This window comes from Cyprinodon variegatus, unplaced genomic scaffold (assembly GCF_000732505.1).
Source record: "Cyprinodon variegatus isolate N-32 unplaced genomic scaffold, C_variegatus-1.0 Scaffold86, whole genome shotgun sequence".
Lineage (NCBI taxonomy): Eukaryota > Metazoa > Chordata > Actinopteri > Cyprinodontiformes > Cyprinodontidae > Cyprinodon > Cyprinodon variegatus.
The window spans coordinates 910,844-924,550 of record NW_015150539.1 but is presented as its reverse complement, the minus strand read 5'-3'; the positions used below and the strand labels follow the sequence as shown (position 1 = coordinate 924,550).

The window sequence follows — 13,707 nt, the reverse complement described above, 5'->3', positions numbered from 1 at the left end:
GAAAGACATGTGAAGTTAAACAGCATGATGCAGAAAAACAGGACACTTTGTTGTGTAAAAATAAATCTAACATTCAAGAGTAAAATGCATCTCAGCGACCAAAATCCATCTCAGGAAAAATAATAGACATTTCAACCACTAATCTGGCTGATTAGTGCTCACAGGAAGGGCAAGGCTTTTAATTTTTTCCTGGCATAAAATTGGCAAAACAGACAGTGAATCAAAACATGGCGTGTACTTTCAATCCATTATCTGAAGAAAAAAGAAAAACTCAAGCCAGTGTAAAAAAAAAAAAAAAGCTTTTTAATGGAGGCTTTTTTTGTTTGCAGGGGGGAAAAAAGGCAATGGCAACCTTACGCCGTTTCAGGCTGAAAGCAGAGAGAAAAAAAAAAAAGCATCTCGACTGTAATTGAAGTCTACAACGTGCAATTCCTCCAACACTCTGCCTCTACGCCATTATTTCATTAGAAGGGATGTCACTCTGCTGACAAAAATCAGACATATAATCAACCCTGCAATCTCTGCCGTGACGAGCTCACACAAACACACACCGAGTTAACTCTAATATGCACCCAAAGATGGCAGAGAAACAAGCGGATGAGATCCAAAGAGTTCAGACTGAGGAAGGCCATTAAAAGACACAAAATAAGACACTTTTCTGCAGAGGAACACATCTTACATCCAAAGATTGCAGCAGAAACTTAATTCTGGATCCAATTTTCACATTTCTATAGTATATTCTGAAGCCTAGTATACTTGAAAAACTAACAGGAAGCAGATTCTTACAAAATGGTGAACGTGCCATGTTTAAAGATTGCAGTAACTGATGGAAAACTGATTCAAGTCTGCAAAAAACAGCTATGATGTTCATCCAGCATGTGGAGTCCTTCATTTGTGGGAAGCCCAGAATTGTACAAGTTAAAAGTCAATAGTTTCTTTGAGCTACAAGAGAGTCCAGTAATTTCCCTAAAATGTTTGCAACAAATGAGGACATAATATTTAGAAATCCAATATGTGTCTAAAAGATAAAATATCAAAGGTAAAATGTTAGTTTTACAAGAAACCGAATGAGAATGAAGCAGAATTGAGACTTGGGGGTTATTTTTGTAATGTCAATAATGAAAGAAAAATCAACAATAACTGGGCAAATTAGAGGAAAAGGTATGTTGATTAGTGTAAAATTAATGAAATACTAATAATAAAAAAAATTACTTGTATAAAAACAGTTCAATAAAGTGCAATACAACAGTAATAAGTGTGGAGACTGAACAAGAAAGATAATAGTGTTCAAGTTAGTTTGTGTTTCTCAGAGCCAATGTTTTTACTGAGGAAGACAAAACAACTTCCAAACAGAGAAAGCTCTGCATAAACATTTTAAACAATGACATGGAGACTCCTGCAGATTCAACAACTGTCCAACAGTGGGAAGGGTTAATTTTCTGCATGATCATGACATAAGATGCCGACTTTTGAACTTGATAACAGATTTTAGTAAAAGGCCTTTTCACAGCTTTATTAAACATCCCAAATGAATCTAGATCTGTTGAAACCGTGAATGTGTGACGTTTCCAACTCTCAAATCGGAACCGATTCTTCAAAGCAAAGTTTGTGAACAGCATTTATAAACATATTTAACTCACAGATAAAATCTATGTTTTACTGCTTGGATTGGCATTTGCACCCTCTCAAAATGAAGAACACAGGTTCAATATAAAATAATGGGAAGTTGGAATAAAGGAAAAAAAGCTGGGAAATAATTCTTCTTTAATTATCCAATGTACAAGTATCTGTAAGTTCCTCCTTAAAAAACCAACCAAAAAAAACTGAATAATGAGGGTAAAATGTTACAGTCATGAGATGAAATACACTATTTAAAGAAAAGACTATAAGAATATTTAGAAGTTTAACGTTTTTCTTAAAGAAAATAGAATAAGTAATACTGTCTGTGAAATCAAACATTTTCTGCACCTGATTTAACTTTTCTTACTTTTAAAAACTTACTTTTACTTTTATAAACCAGCAAAACAAAACCATGTTGATACTTTTCCAAACCTGTAGAACTGTGCATAAACCTCCTGGATTTTTAAAAGTTTTGTCCTGTGTGTTGGGAAGAGGATGAATAATTGCAACAAATAATTGTTAATTTTCATATCATATTTTTTAGTTATTATGGAAGAAAGTGCTTCCTTACCGATTGTTCACCTTTTGTCAATGAACTGACTTCAAACTAATAATCTGGTGGCTGGAAGATTAATTTGTCTAAATGAAAACTGGAAAGCAAAGTTTACATTAGGGATGTCCAGATCCGATATTAATATCGGATATCGGTCCAATATTACTAACTAATATCGGATTTTATTGGCTGGCATATAAAAACTCTGATATTTTACTGCTGACTTGTTTTTCCCTGTTTTAGTAATATTACTCAATCAAGTCTTTCCTAACATTCCACTGTAATAAATATGTGATAGAACGAGTATGATTCATGCTAATATTGTTTCGAGTCAATATTGGTATCGTATCTGAAATGAAAAAGTTGTATATAACTGTAATTTTCAGTAAATTCAATAACAAAAGTATCCAAATATTTATTTATCACAGACCTGTTTATGTAAAACCTTTTATCATAGCAGAATCATTAGGAAACTATCTTGCGTTTTCAAAGTGACTCGGCATGTTCACTCTCATTTTCCTTTTTCGTGTTGCATTCTTTTCATATTCAGAATGGGGACGTTTAGATTTCTACTGCATTTTATGCCACTGTCCGCAGTGAGACCAGGGTGCAGCGTTTAAACTCACTTTTGTCGTACCCCCTCAAAACCTGTCTGCCACTCGCTCAACCCTGATAAACTCTGCTCTCCAACCTGTGCTCTCCTGCTTCAGTCCTGTAATTAATGCGCTACACAACCTTTCTGCATGCTGGCTGTGCCGTTTGCTTGCAATCCTTTTCCCCCCACTGCTGGATGTGCCATTTGTGGCATCATAGCGCGTCTTGACCATGTTGTTTTGGTGTTAAATGTCTATCAACCGAAAAACCTAAAATGCACTTTTTGGTCTTTTTTTTATCAATGCATCACCCATTAAATATGTAATATTTGTAATCCTTGTTCAATAAAGCCTGTATGCCTCTTGCATTTTCTCCTTTGCAGCTGCACACAGTCCACCATCTGTATTCACATGAAGTGTTTGTGTTTTACACTACTAAGAAACAGCTTTGCTTTGTTCTTGCACACTGGTACGGAGCAGGCATGCATGGCATATTAGGAAATCAGGAAAATGGAGAACTAGCAGAGGAGATAATGATATTTACAACCGACAGTCTGCAACAAACTGGGCTCTGTGCTCGTACGGGCATAAACGTGCACGCTCACATTACTCCAACCCAGGCAGACTGGCACATACATTGGAGCGAAGCTGCTGATTAGATCTGGTGCTCTGTGGTGCCTGGATGCAGAGCAGTTCTAAAGGACTCCACAGTTCTCTTCAAGGAGGAGGCTTGAATGCCGGACCTCAAGGGATGAAAAAAACAGGCACAAACATGCTCATGTATATAGTCATAACTTATATCCACACAGACATGCATATTAAAACAGAGGCAGGAAAAAGACTAGCTTCTTCTCCTGCACTCTCCTTTGAGATTTAATCCACCCAGAGAATGTAAGTAAATACCAGCAACCCCTATCAATTAGAGCAAGTTCAGGCCAAGAAGCCTTCATGATGGTAATGCATTAGTCTCTCTCACACGCAACGCTAAAACACAGAGAGCTCAAGCCTTTCCTGTTAACATACGACTGTAACAACTTGATTGGAAATGTATACAGGAGTTCAGAAGTTCAGTGGTGCAGCAGAGGCCTGTGATCTTTTGTAAACGGAGACAGTGAAAATGAAAAAGTCCTCCTGGGCTCCAGCAGCAGGTAAATGAATATCCCCCCTTGACAGACAGAACTGTGTTAGCATGACGGTTCGCGTTAGAATGCCGAGCTTTGCTGTGACACGGGCAGGAAAGACTGCAGAGGGGAGAGATGGAGGGGGAGGGATGCTAATTCGTCTGAGCGAGGGCAGGGGTACACTCTGAAACTCTCCAATCCACCATGACACCAGAGCACACACACAACAGAGGGCTTTCCTTGCAGAAGTATCTGTTTAAGTTCTGCTTTTCCATGCTTTAGCAGAGGAACATGGGGGCTTAAACTTTTGCTAACCTTCAGCTGCAACACCTCAGCAGAAATTTGACACATTTTCATTCAACTCCACTAAATTCCCATTTACTGTGCAAGCAAAACTAAAGTTTATGTATTTTAGCTTGATCCGAACTTTCACCTCCATCATTTCTGTGGTTTGTCTTTACTAGTTCCTGCTGCTTTAGGTATTTTTCTGCTTCCAAAAACCTGACTAAAATAAATGGATTATTTACATGATTCTGCAGAACTCGACCGTGCAATCAGGCACAATCTGTCACCCTGGAATGTTGCAGTAAGCCTGCCTTTGGATCAAATCACAAACTGAGTTGAGTTTGTATGATCTCGACTTCTATGTCTATGACGTCTATGTGTTTGGTCTCCATGTGTTCTCTGCATGCAAGAACATGATAGAGAGGTTAACTGATCTCCAGGTATGAGTGTGTGGTGACCTGTTCAGGGTGCAACCTGCCCAACGACTGCTAGAGACAGGCACCAGCTCTACTGCAATCCTTCACAGACCAGTAGGTTGAGACAATGGATGGGTGCACGGATTAAAACAGCATCTTTATTCTGGTAAAGCTTCTAGGACTTAAAGATCATAGCTAAAACGTCTCAGAAAAACTATTAACTTTTCAAAAGTAAAAAATACACAGAAAATCTGGAGCGATTCAGAACAAAAGCCTACATTTACTGAAAGATAATGTTTTTAAATAATTGTTTTAGAATTTTTGACAGGTTCAAAATATATAAATATTTACCTCTTTTTACAAAGCCAAACCTGACAGGAAAGGATTCACCAAGCATGCTTGTAGCGACAGTGGAGAGTAAAAAACTCCCTTTTAACAGGAAGAAACCTCCAACAGAAACAGGCTCAGTGTGAGCGGCCATCTGCTGAGGCCGACAGGGGTTCAAGGAGACAGAAGCAGACATAGAAAAGGCAACTGTAAAAGGCGGCCCCGTCCAGGAAAAACGCAGCCAGGTAGACGAGCTCCGAGCCATCTCCATCTCAGAGGATGAAGAGAGCACATCCAGTAAGCCACAGTCAGAGAAACGGGACTACACTGAAAAACAGGGCGACCTCCAACCTTTATAAACAAAGGTGAATAATAGGCTGAAGTTGTTCCTAGTAGCTCTGGGAAATTACTTCTCTGCTTTCCCAGATTTAAGCCAAAAACAAAAAGAAGATAAAACAGAAAGAAGCAAAATCCGGATGACCATTGGTCTATCTTTTGGGCGTCTAAGTAAGTAAAGGGGCTCAGAACCCACGTTGAGGTTGCCGCTTTTTCTCTGAATATGCAAGTTAAATGTTTTGTAAGGTTCGCATTAGCGGACGTTGCAACAGGGTGGCAAACAGTACAAAGCAAGAGTGTGAGTGCAACATTTACTGTCTGGGAGGGAGTTACACTTATAGCTATCACCTCTAAAAGGTTTTTGGGGAGCAAGTATCATAAGAAGACATCACGTTTCTTGGAATAACCGCCAAAATGGAAAATAGGACAGGATTTTGCATCCAACTGGTTGCCAAGTCAGGAAAAGGCTGTACTTGCCTGAACCAGCGTACAAAGTATCATTATTGCCAACAGTCTAATGGTCAGGGGGCAAAGTCTATAGTGGAAGCACATCTCAGGACATCAAAAGGTCTTTACTCTCATTTATCTAGATTTTTAAGCCACTTTGCAGACTTCATTAAGAAGACTTGCCTTTATTCTACAGCATAATGTGCCTCTTTTTTCTCTTGAGGGCAAAATTAATTTTGTGAATCCGCACACAGTGCAGAAGTGCCCAACAACAATGTTGTCTTGCTAATCAGCAAATAAAGCAAAGTCACTCTCTTAAATGCATCTACACAAAAACTCTAGATCCAAGCATCTAGACAAGGGTCCAAGTCTAAGCTCTAGCTTAATACAACCATTAGACGGCATTATTATTCCAGTCAGTTTAAGAGGCAAAATAAATATCTTTCCTGTCCTGATCAGCTTTCCTAATTATTAATTACCTGTTCTATCAGACTTTCTCCCTTTTGTCAAAGGAGTAGAAGACTAAAGTCCTGGTCTATTGTTTAATAATTGTGTAACCTCTTTCTGTTTCCACTTCCTCTAAATAGACCATGCTTATATCACCTGAGAGAAGACATATAAACAATAAACAAATCTTAAACCAGTACTTATGCTCAATTGTCCTGCAGGACATCAAGACCTGCTTAGAATTATGGTCTACATACGATATAATGAGCAGAACGACTCATGCTGACTATGATAAGAACCCTAAAGCTGGATTACTTTAAACTCCAGACTCACTAAATATGGATATCAAATCTACTCATTCTGTGTTTTAATTTCATCTCAACACAAAAACAGAAGTTTGTGCAATTGTGACATGAATCTGTTAGTTTGCAGCTTCTAACTTACAGAAAGGGATCATATGAGATTATTTATTGGGGAGAACATTTTCTTGCTTTGGCGATGAAGTAAAGGGAAGAGTGTATTCAGGTCACATTCAGTTCAACAGTGATTTCCACAAAACAGTGAGTTGAATCTAAGATTATGGAATGCTTTTCAATTCTCAGTTTAATAATTTGTAAGGATAAATGTAACACTGTTTTTGTAACGCTTTAGTCTGAATTAATCGTTTCTGACAACTGAATCAAGACTTTTGATGTCACTAATACTCCTTAGGGAAACAATCTTGCTCAATTGTGGTAAAAGTAAAACAATATAGAGTATATTTCACCGGATGACAAATATCTTAACAAAAAACAAATAGTTTTATAGAGAAGAGTAGTCCAATGGTAGACAAATGAGTCCTGATCAGAACCAAAATCATTTGACAAAACAGAGCAGGAGCAGATCTGTACTTCATCTCTGTGACAACTTAACAGTCAGACATTTACGTGGCCAGTTTGCTAAAAGGAAGGAAAATGTAAATCACAAATGAACTGGAGTCAAACTATTCAATCATTTTCACAAGGCTTTTTCGTTTTTGTTCCCAGAAGGAACATCAGAACACCACATTCTCCGGTGCCTCTGTATATCCTCAGCATCAGTGCGCCCTGCCCCCTCCTTTTCACTGAATCTCACACACGGCTCACTCTTCCAAAGTGCAATACCATTTCTCCGAGAGGAGCACACGGAGCGCCTCTCTTATCTTCTGCGTTTCAGCTGTCTGCGCTAATTCAATAAACTTCAGAGGAACAAAATGAACACAGAAATAACAGAGAGAGGGCTGCTGGTGGGGTGGGAGGCGAACAACAAAGCGGCGAGAGAGTCAAAGGTGGGAGACAAGAACAGGCAAGCAGGAAAATCTGGGGCAAACAGTGATGTAGGATAATAAAGACAGAAAAATAGTTTGTTTTTAAATCAGTGTAACACATTTTTTATTTTTTTTAGGGGTGGGAATAGATGGCCTTGTGCTGCGACACCCCCCCTCACACCATTCAGTTCCTACATGTCCTCCTCATCCTCTCCCATAATACAGTGCAGCACACACAAAGGCTCAGTCGGAATATCAGCACTGAAACAACCTTCCGGCGCTGCACTAGCAAATAAATTGCTTCTGTTAATGCCCCTTTCATTATGGCACAGCCCTTAATTGTGCTGCTGACAGTCTGCCTGGCTGCAGGGCTGATGGGAGGAAGGATGAGCCCAAGAACAGAGCAGCTGAACAAAAATTAACCCGTGCAGCGGGATTCACCTGGATGGACCCCACAGCTCACAGTGCAGTCAGCACACGCCCCATAACAGCACCATGGTCATTTCTAAAGAGTTTCCTATGCAGCTTTAGAAACATGATCGTTTTCTTTCAGGTTCAATAAAAAACAAGGATGAAAAAAACAAAGTTCTTTGATGGAGGTCACAGTTTTGACTGAAAAGACTCAAAAAAGAAGGAGGAATTAAAGGCTCATCCCGGTTCTTCATCAAAGCATATTTACCTCACCTTAATTGGATTTCTATACAGTGCCTCAGGTCACACAAAGCTGATCAATGTACTTGAAGTGGAAATGGTGGGAAGGTTTTGTTTTGATGCATTTAAAGGATATTGAAACCATATTTGGTTTGAAGATCTGATAGTCATGAGAAAAAAGGCCCATTGTGAGCATTGGTCCACCAACTGGTGCATATCATACTTGTATGTAGGGAGGAGTTTATGACGGCTGTAGAGAATAATGTACAATAACGATGCTAACATTAAAACAAGCAGAGTTTTGGTCTCCAAAAATAATCAGAATCTACAAATTTCCAGATCCAAGTGTCGTAATCAAAGTGAAGTCATGTGGATCGATGGATTCCTACTGCGGTAAAACCAGCGACACTTCATACACAACTTCATTTCATTCTAAAATAAAAAATTTCAAATGTCCTGAAACATGTCCTCGTGTTTAATTTATCAAGAGATAACTGACTCTGCGCATACAGCTACAAGGTCTTCAATAACTGTGTGTCTCATTGCTGATGAGGATCTTTGTGTAGGAAGAAATTACCTGGATTGCTCAGCCACCTCTAGCTTGTTAATCTCTGCCTTGTTGATAACTCATCTGAGAAAACGCCTAGTTTCAGTTGAACATGTGTGGATAAAGACCTGAACGCAGTGGTTGTTTACCACTTTTTATTCTCCGAACCGATTTTTTCCCCCTGTTACACTGACTGCGTATAGAGAGGCTCAGACTAGACAGGGTGAGCAGATCTGTGCAGATTTCTTTTTCCCCTCCTGCTATAGTCTACAAATTTAAAATATTTCCTACATTTGACTTGGACAGAAAATTAAAAGTTATTAAAAATAAATAACTTAAAGTAAAAAACAAACAAACTGCCTCAGCTGCAAAGCACTTTTTTTTAATAGGCCTGTATTAATAAAAACACAGCAATACATGCTGTGGGATGGTTTATATGCAGACTGAGGAAGTGAGAGGTGATTCTCAGAGAGATCTGGGAAGTTTGTCAAAGTTTTTGTTTTCCTTTTTTTCATAACAAGGGGACCTGCACTGTCTGCCCTCGTTTTGTTTTTGTGAGTCTCAAAGAGGATCACTATTTTACTATGTCAGTTTTCCCATCATGGTAAAGTATATTGTTTTTATAAAATTTAATTGGTTTTTTACGTGCGAGTCTGTCCCACCTGCTATGTATGGGCTGTGCGTCTCCAAACCTGACTGTTTTCTGTGCAATTGATAGATTTTTCTTTATATTTCCCACCAAAGGGGATGTGTTTTAATGTATAATGCGTATCTCTTCCCGTCAGACCCATTAAATTGCAGCAGAAATGCTGCGTAGTCCGAATAAATAGACCTGGGTCTATCTCAGTCAGAGCTACGCAAGCCCCATTGTAGAAAATCATGTCAGGTGTGATCATCCCCATTTAGTTTCAATGAGCGCTCAACGACATGACCTCATGTGACACGATTCTCTGATGGATCAGTTGTAAAATCGGATTCTATGTATTCTGGGCTTTAAACCTAGAGAAAGTGTTACTGTGCTCCATCAATAACTAAACCATTTTCTTCCAACACTTTGAACATAGTGACTTATGTTGTAGTGCATCTATAGACCCACTGATTACTACAAAATCTATTTCATTATTATATGAAATACTGAAGCTGAAGTGCACACATTTCTTTTGAATTGACAACATCTTGTTCTATGAGGAGGAATGGACTCAACATTCAGCCAAACTAGTGTGAGCTTGTGGAAGGATACAACACGATCTTGACAAACACAAAAAAAGAACAATCTCAAGGTTATAGCCATGTGTTTTTTTTTAGACTTCTTATAAAAATAATGATCTAGAAAAGAAAAATTGAATGCAGCTAAATATATCTATCAAAATTCCTGCACCAATAAAACACTGGAAAAAGAGCATTAAATTCAGCAGACTATTTCACAGAAAATCTCAAAGAAAACGAGCATCTACAGAAGAAACATTTAGCGTGTGTTTAAGAGTCTTGAAAAATCAATCATTCAGGACAAAGTAAACATGCTTGAAGTTGCACAAATAAAGACTTGTCTTATTGAGAAATTGCAGACAAAGAGCTCTCAGCTTCTATTACGCGTTTGAGGAGGAAGTGACATCAGAGACTTGTGTCCCGCCACGGCGTGCCAAGTTCAAGAGGCTCAGAGGGCCAACATCTTAAAGTCATCAAAAGGACTTAATCTCCACCAAAAACAACAGTCCCGTCTAGCATCATTTAACCCACAACATCACCATGGACTCCATCACCACAGCGCTGCCAGACGCCGGCAGCAGGTCAGAGGGTGGAGAGGGAACTTAATCAGAGGGTCTCCTGTGACTAAATCCTCTCCACTTCAGTCGACAAGCAGCAGCAGGCTGAAGGAAACAATAAAAGCAAAAAATGGGAGCAGATAGCTAAAGGAAGGCAGAGCGTTACCGATAGAAAAACAAAAAACTTAATTGTTTGGAAACTTCTTTTAAATCGCATTTATTCTCAGTTTTGAAAAGTCCAAGTATGCTGTAAAAAACACACATAAATGTGACTAATAATTCAGATTTTTAGTCACATTTATGGGTCAGAACATCCAAAAAGCTGTATTAATAAGGAACTTTAAGAGAGTCAATTTTGCTTATATCCTTTTCTTTCTCTTTCATCCATTCGTCAAGAGTTATGGCCTAAATTGAATTTAAGAACTGAGCCAATCTATGGATCCACTAGAAAGGGATCATATATTCTGCACACCAAACAAAGCAATGCACAACCATAAAACATTACAAGATTTTAACAGTATTACAAATGGACTTTTTTCAGAATATTTAGACAACAGCCAACAATTAGTTATGGTCTTATCTAATCGGGTGCTGACAGCAACTATAGCTCATGATTGTCTATAGAATAAAGTTTCTAAAGGTCCAGAGCTGGGCTTAAATAAATCTTTGTATAAAATTGACTTGTTTATGTTTGACCTTTCAGATTGTAAACGATAACATAAAAGTTGAATACTTTTGTATTAAACTAATATTTCAACATATTATATTAAATATAAAGCCTTTTATGACAAACTAGCTCTGAAAGAAATTTAAGGTATTTAATGTGAGCTTGAAAGGCTTAAAAAAATAGATTATGAATTGTTTGCATTTTCATCTTTTAACAGAAAATGATGCTTTCCTGAGGTGAAAACATGACACGATTAATAAAAACTGAGTCCCATGATGGGCTTTATGTCACCTGGCTGTTTTAAGCAGAGAGACATAAGAGTCAGGCAATTACCTAGAATTCATTCTGAGCTTAGCAAGATTGAATATTAACTGTCCCACCTGAGTAAAGATCCCACATTTAGGGAAAATCCTTTACAAAAAATAAATCAATAAAAGAAAAAAAATTACTGTTACCAACAACGTTTAAAAGACTTATTCAACATCCTAAAGCACAGAGCTTTAGCTTTTACCATTATGACAAGAACGATGACATAAATATACTAAAAGAGTTCAGGGTTAAAAATGAATGAATGCCATGCAGCATCCTCTTCAAATGATGCATAATTTTGAGCTACGCATTTCTATTCAGAGGGCAGAAATAATTAATAAGGTATCGGAAGTGAAGGGGAAGAGTCTCGACATTTTTAGAGCATGAGATGAAGAACTATATCACAGGTCTGCATATCAAAACTATATGTTTAAACTCTGGCTTATTTGGTGAATTGTTTTATGATGATAATAATGATAAAACTTTGGATTTAAATTGTTTTAGGAATCACATGTCCCTCTTTTTAAGCAGGCAGGGCTTTTGGGTAAGTGAAAAAGGAAAAGCACGTGGTGTTTGGGCTGTGGTATTCAGTCTCTATAGATAATAAATAGAATAAATACTCCCCATCTGTCTGCATTGGACCTGCACCAGTTTAGGCCAACGCTGTTCAAAGGACAGAGTGCCAAGAAACAAGCAAACTCAAAGTCACCGTTTAAATGTCAACGCTTCAACCATTTGTTTGTTTTTACCATACGAATCCTGTTATCTCCCAGAAAGAAAAAACAACAACCAAAAACCCAAACTACTGCAGAATAAGAGAACATGACTGACTCCGAAAGCATTACTTTAACTACCAGATGTAGACACATCAGATTTATTAAACCGATTTCTTAGCTGATATGAATTTAACTGGTAGATAAAAAGATAAAAAGACAAAACAACAAAAAATATGATAAGCCTTTAAAAACATGTAGACTAGTATACAAAGTTTAGCCAAGAGCAGGAAAAATAACATTAAAAGAAGAAACTGATTCCAGTTTGTTAATTTGAATTTCCAAAAGTATAAAATTAAGTATTCAGAGTAAGAGTTTCTGTAATTGCAATAAATGCTGGTGTTATTGGATTGGTTAAATATTCTCAGCAGGAATCATTTTATAAGAACATGTAGAGATTTCTGGTGACATAATTCACAATACCACTTCTACAAATGTACTCTGGTAAAAACGAGGCACCAAGAGCAGACGTGTGTCCTTGTGAAAGGCTTGGTATAGATGAAGCACTTCCCAGATTACTCTGAAACGTCTGGGTGGAGATTTGTGAAAAAGAGCTGCCAGTCACATTAAATGGCTGTGATATATCAGCTTGTATCTCAGGTGTCCTAATCCAAACCCTTTCTACAGTTTAAATGTCTTATATCAACTAGTAAGTTAGAAACCTGCCTTTGAGGATCATCTCAGAAGCTGAAGACCATAGAAACATATTTCTACAGCAGGATGCCTCTCAGGATGCAGGGCAAAGATAATTCACCAGAAGAAAAAAGCAGGGGTAAGGATGTAACCTTCCACATCACTCTGAATCTTAAGGGTATATCTTTGTTAACATAAGATGGAAATCATATCTAATTGTTCATATATTCTAAGCATTAAATTTCAGTCCTACCAACTCTTCTGTGTTTACTAAACCTTCCCTCTATTGGGATGACTGAACTCTTTTCTACTGATTCTGGAGTTGGTTTAGTTGCTTGAGGTGCTGGTGGAGATATTTAGATAAAAAAAGCTTGGAAGTACCGAGGCCAAATGTTGTGTTTCCAGCATTAACAGGTAGACTTTTGGCTTCTACATGCAGATAGAGAGCTATCATAGTTGTGTTGCAAGTCCTTGATTTTCTAAAGCCGAAACACCTCTTCCATATCTTGGAGTCAGCAGAACATTTAAACTAAACAGCTCTGACTAACAGTGGAAATAAAATCCAGCAGAGATTAGGAGTTAATGGGAATTAAAATATAAGACTTAAAGGTTCAGGGTAATATGATCCAAATATTCCATTGTTGTCTTTAAATAAATAAAATTGTTCTCATGTGATATAACTAGGGATGCACGATATAATCGGCCCCCTATCGGTATCGGCCTGTATCGGCCTTAAAACTGAATATCGGACATCAGCCACCCCACCGATATTTAACCCAATATTTGATCAAGGTCTGAGTTTCTGAAGTCTAAAAAAAAAAAAAATACTTCTTCTTCTTTCTCAAAAGCTTCTTTTTTACAGACTTAAAAACTTCTAAAGACGAGGGAAAAAATATTAATACATTAAAATATCACAATATCTACACATGCTGAT

At 37.8% G+C, this 13,707-nt stretch overlaps 1 protein-coding gene across 2 annotated transcripts in view; it reads right to left on the bottom strand.

Moving 5' to 3' along the window:
- The window catches only part of LOC107083882 (metallophosphoesterase MPPED2), a 74,107-nt gene that overhangs the window by 52,181 nt on the left and 8,219 nt on the right, over positions 1-13,707 (bottom strand). The gene's annotated exons all lie outside the window — the stretch shown is intronic.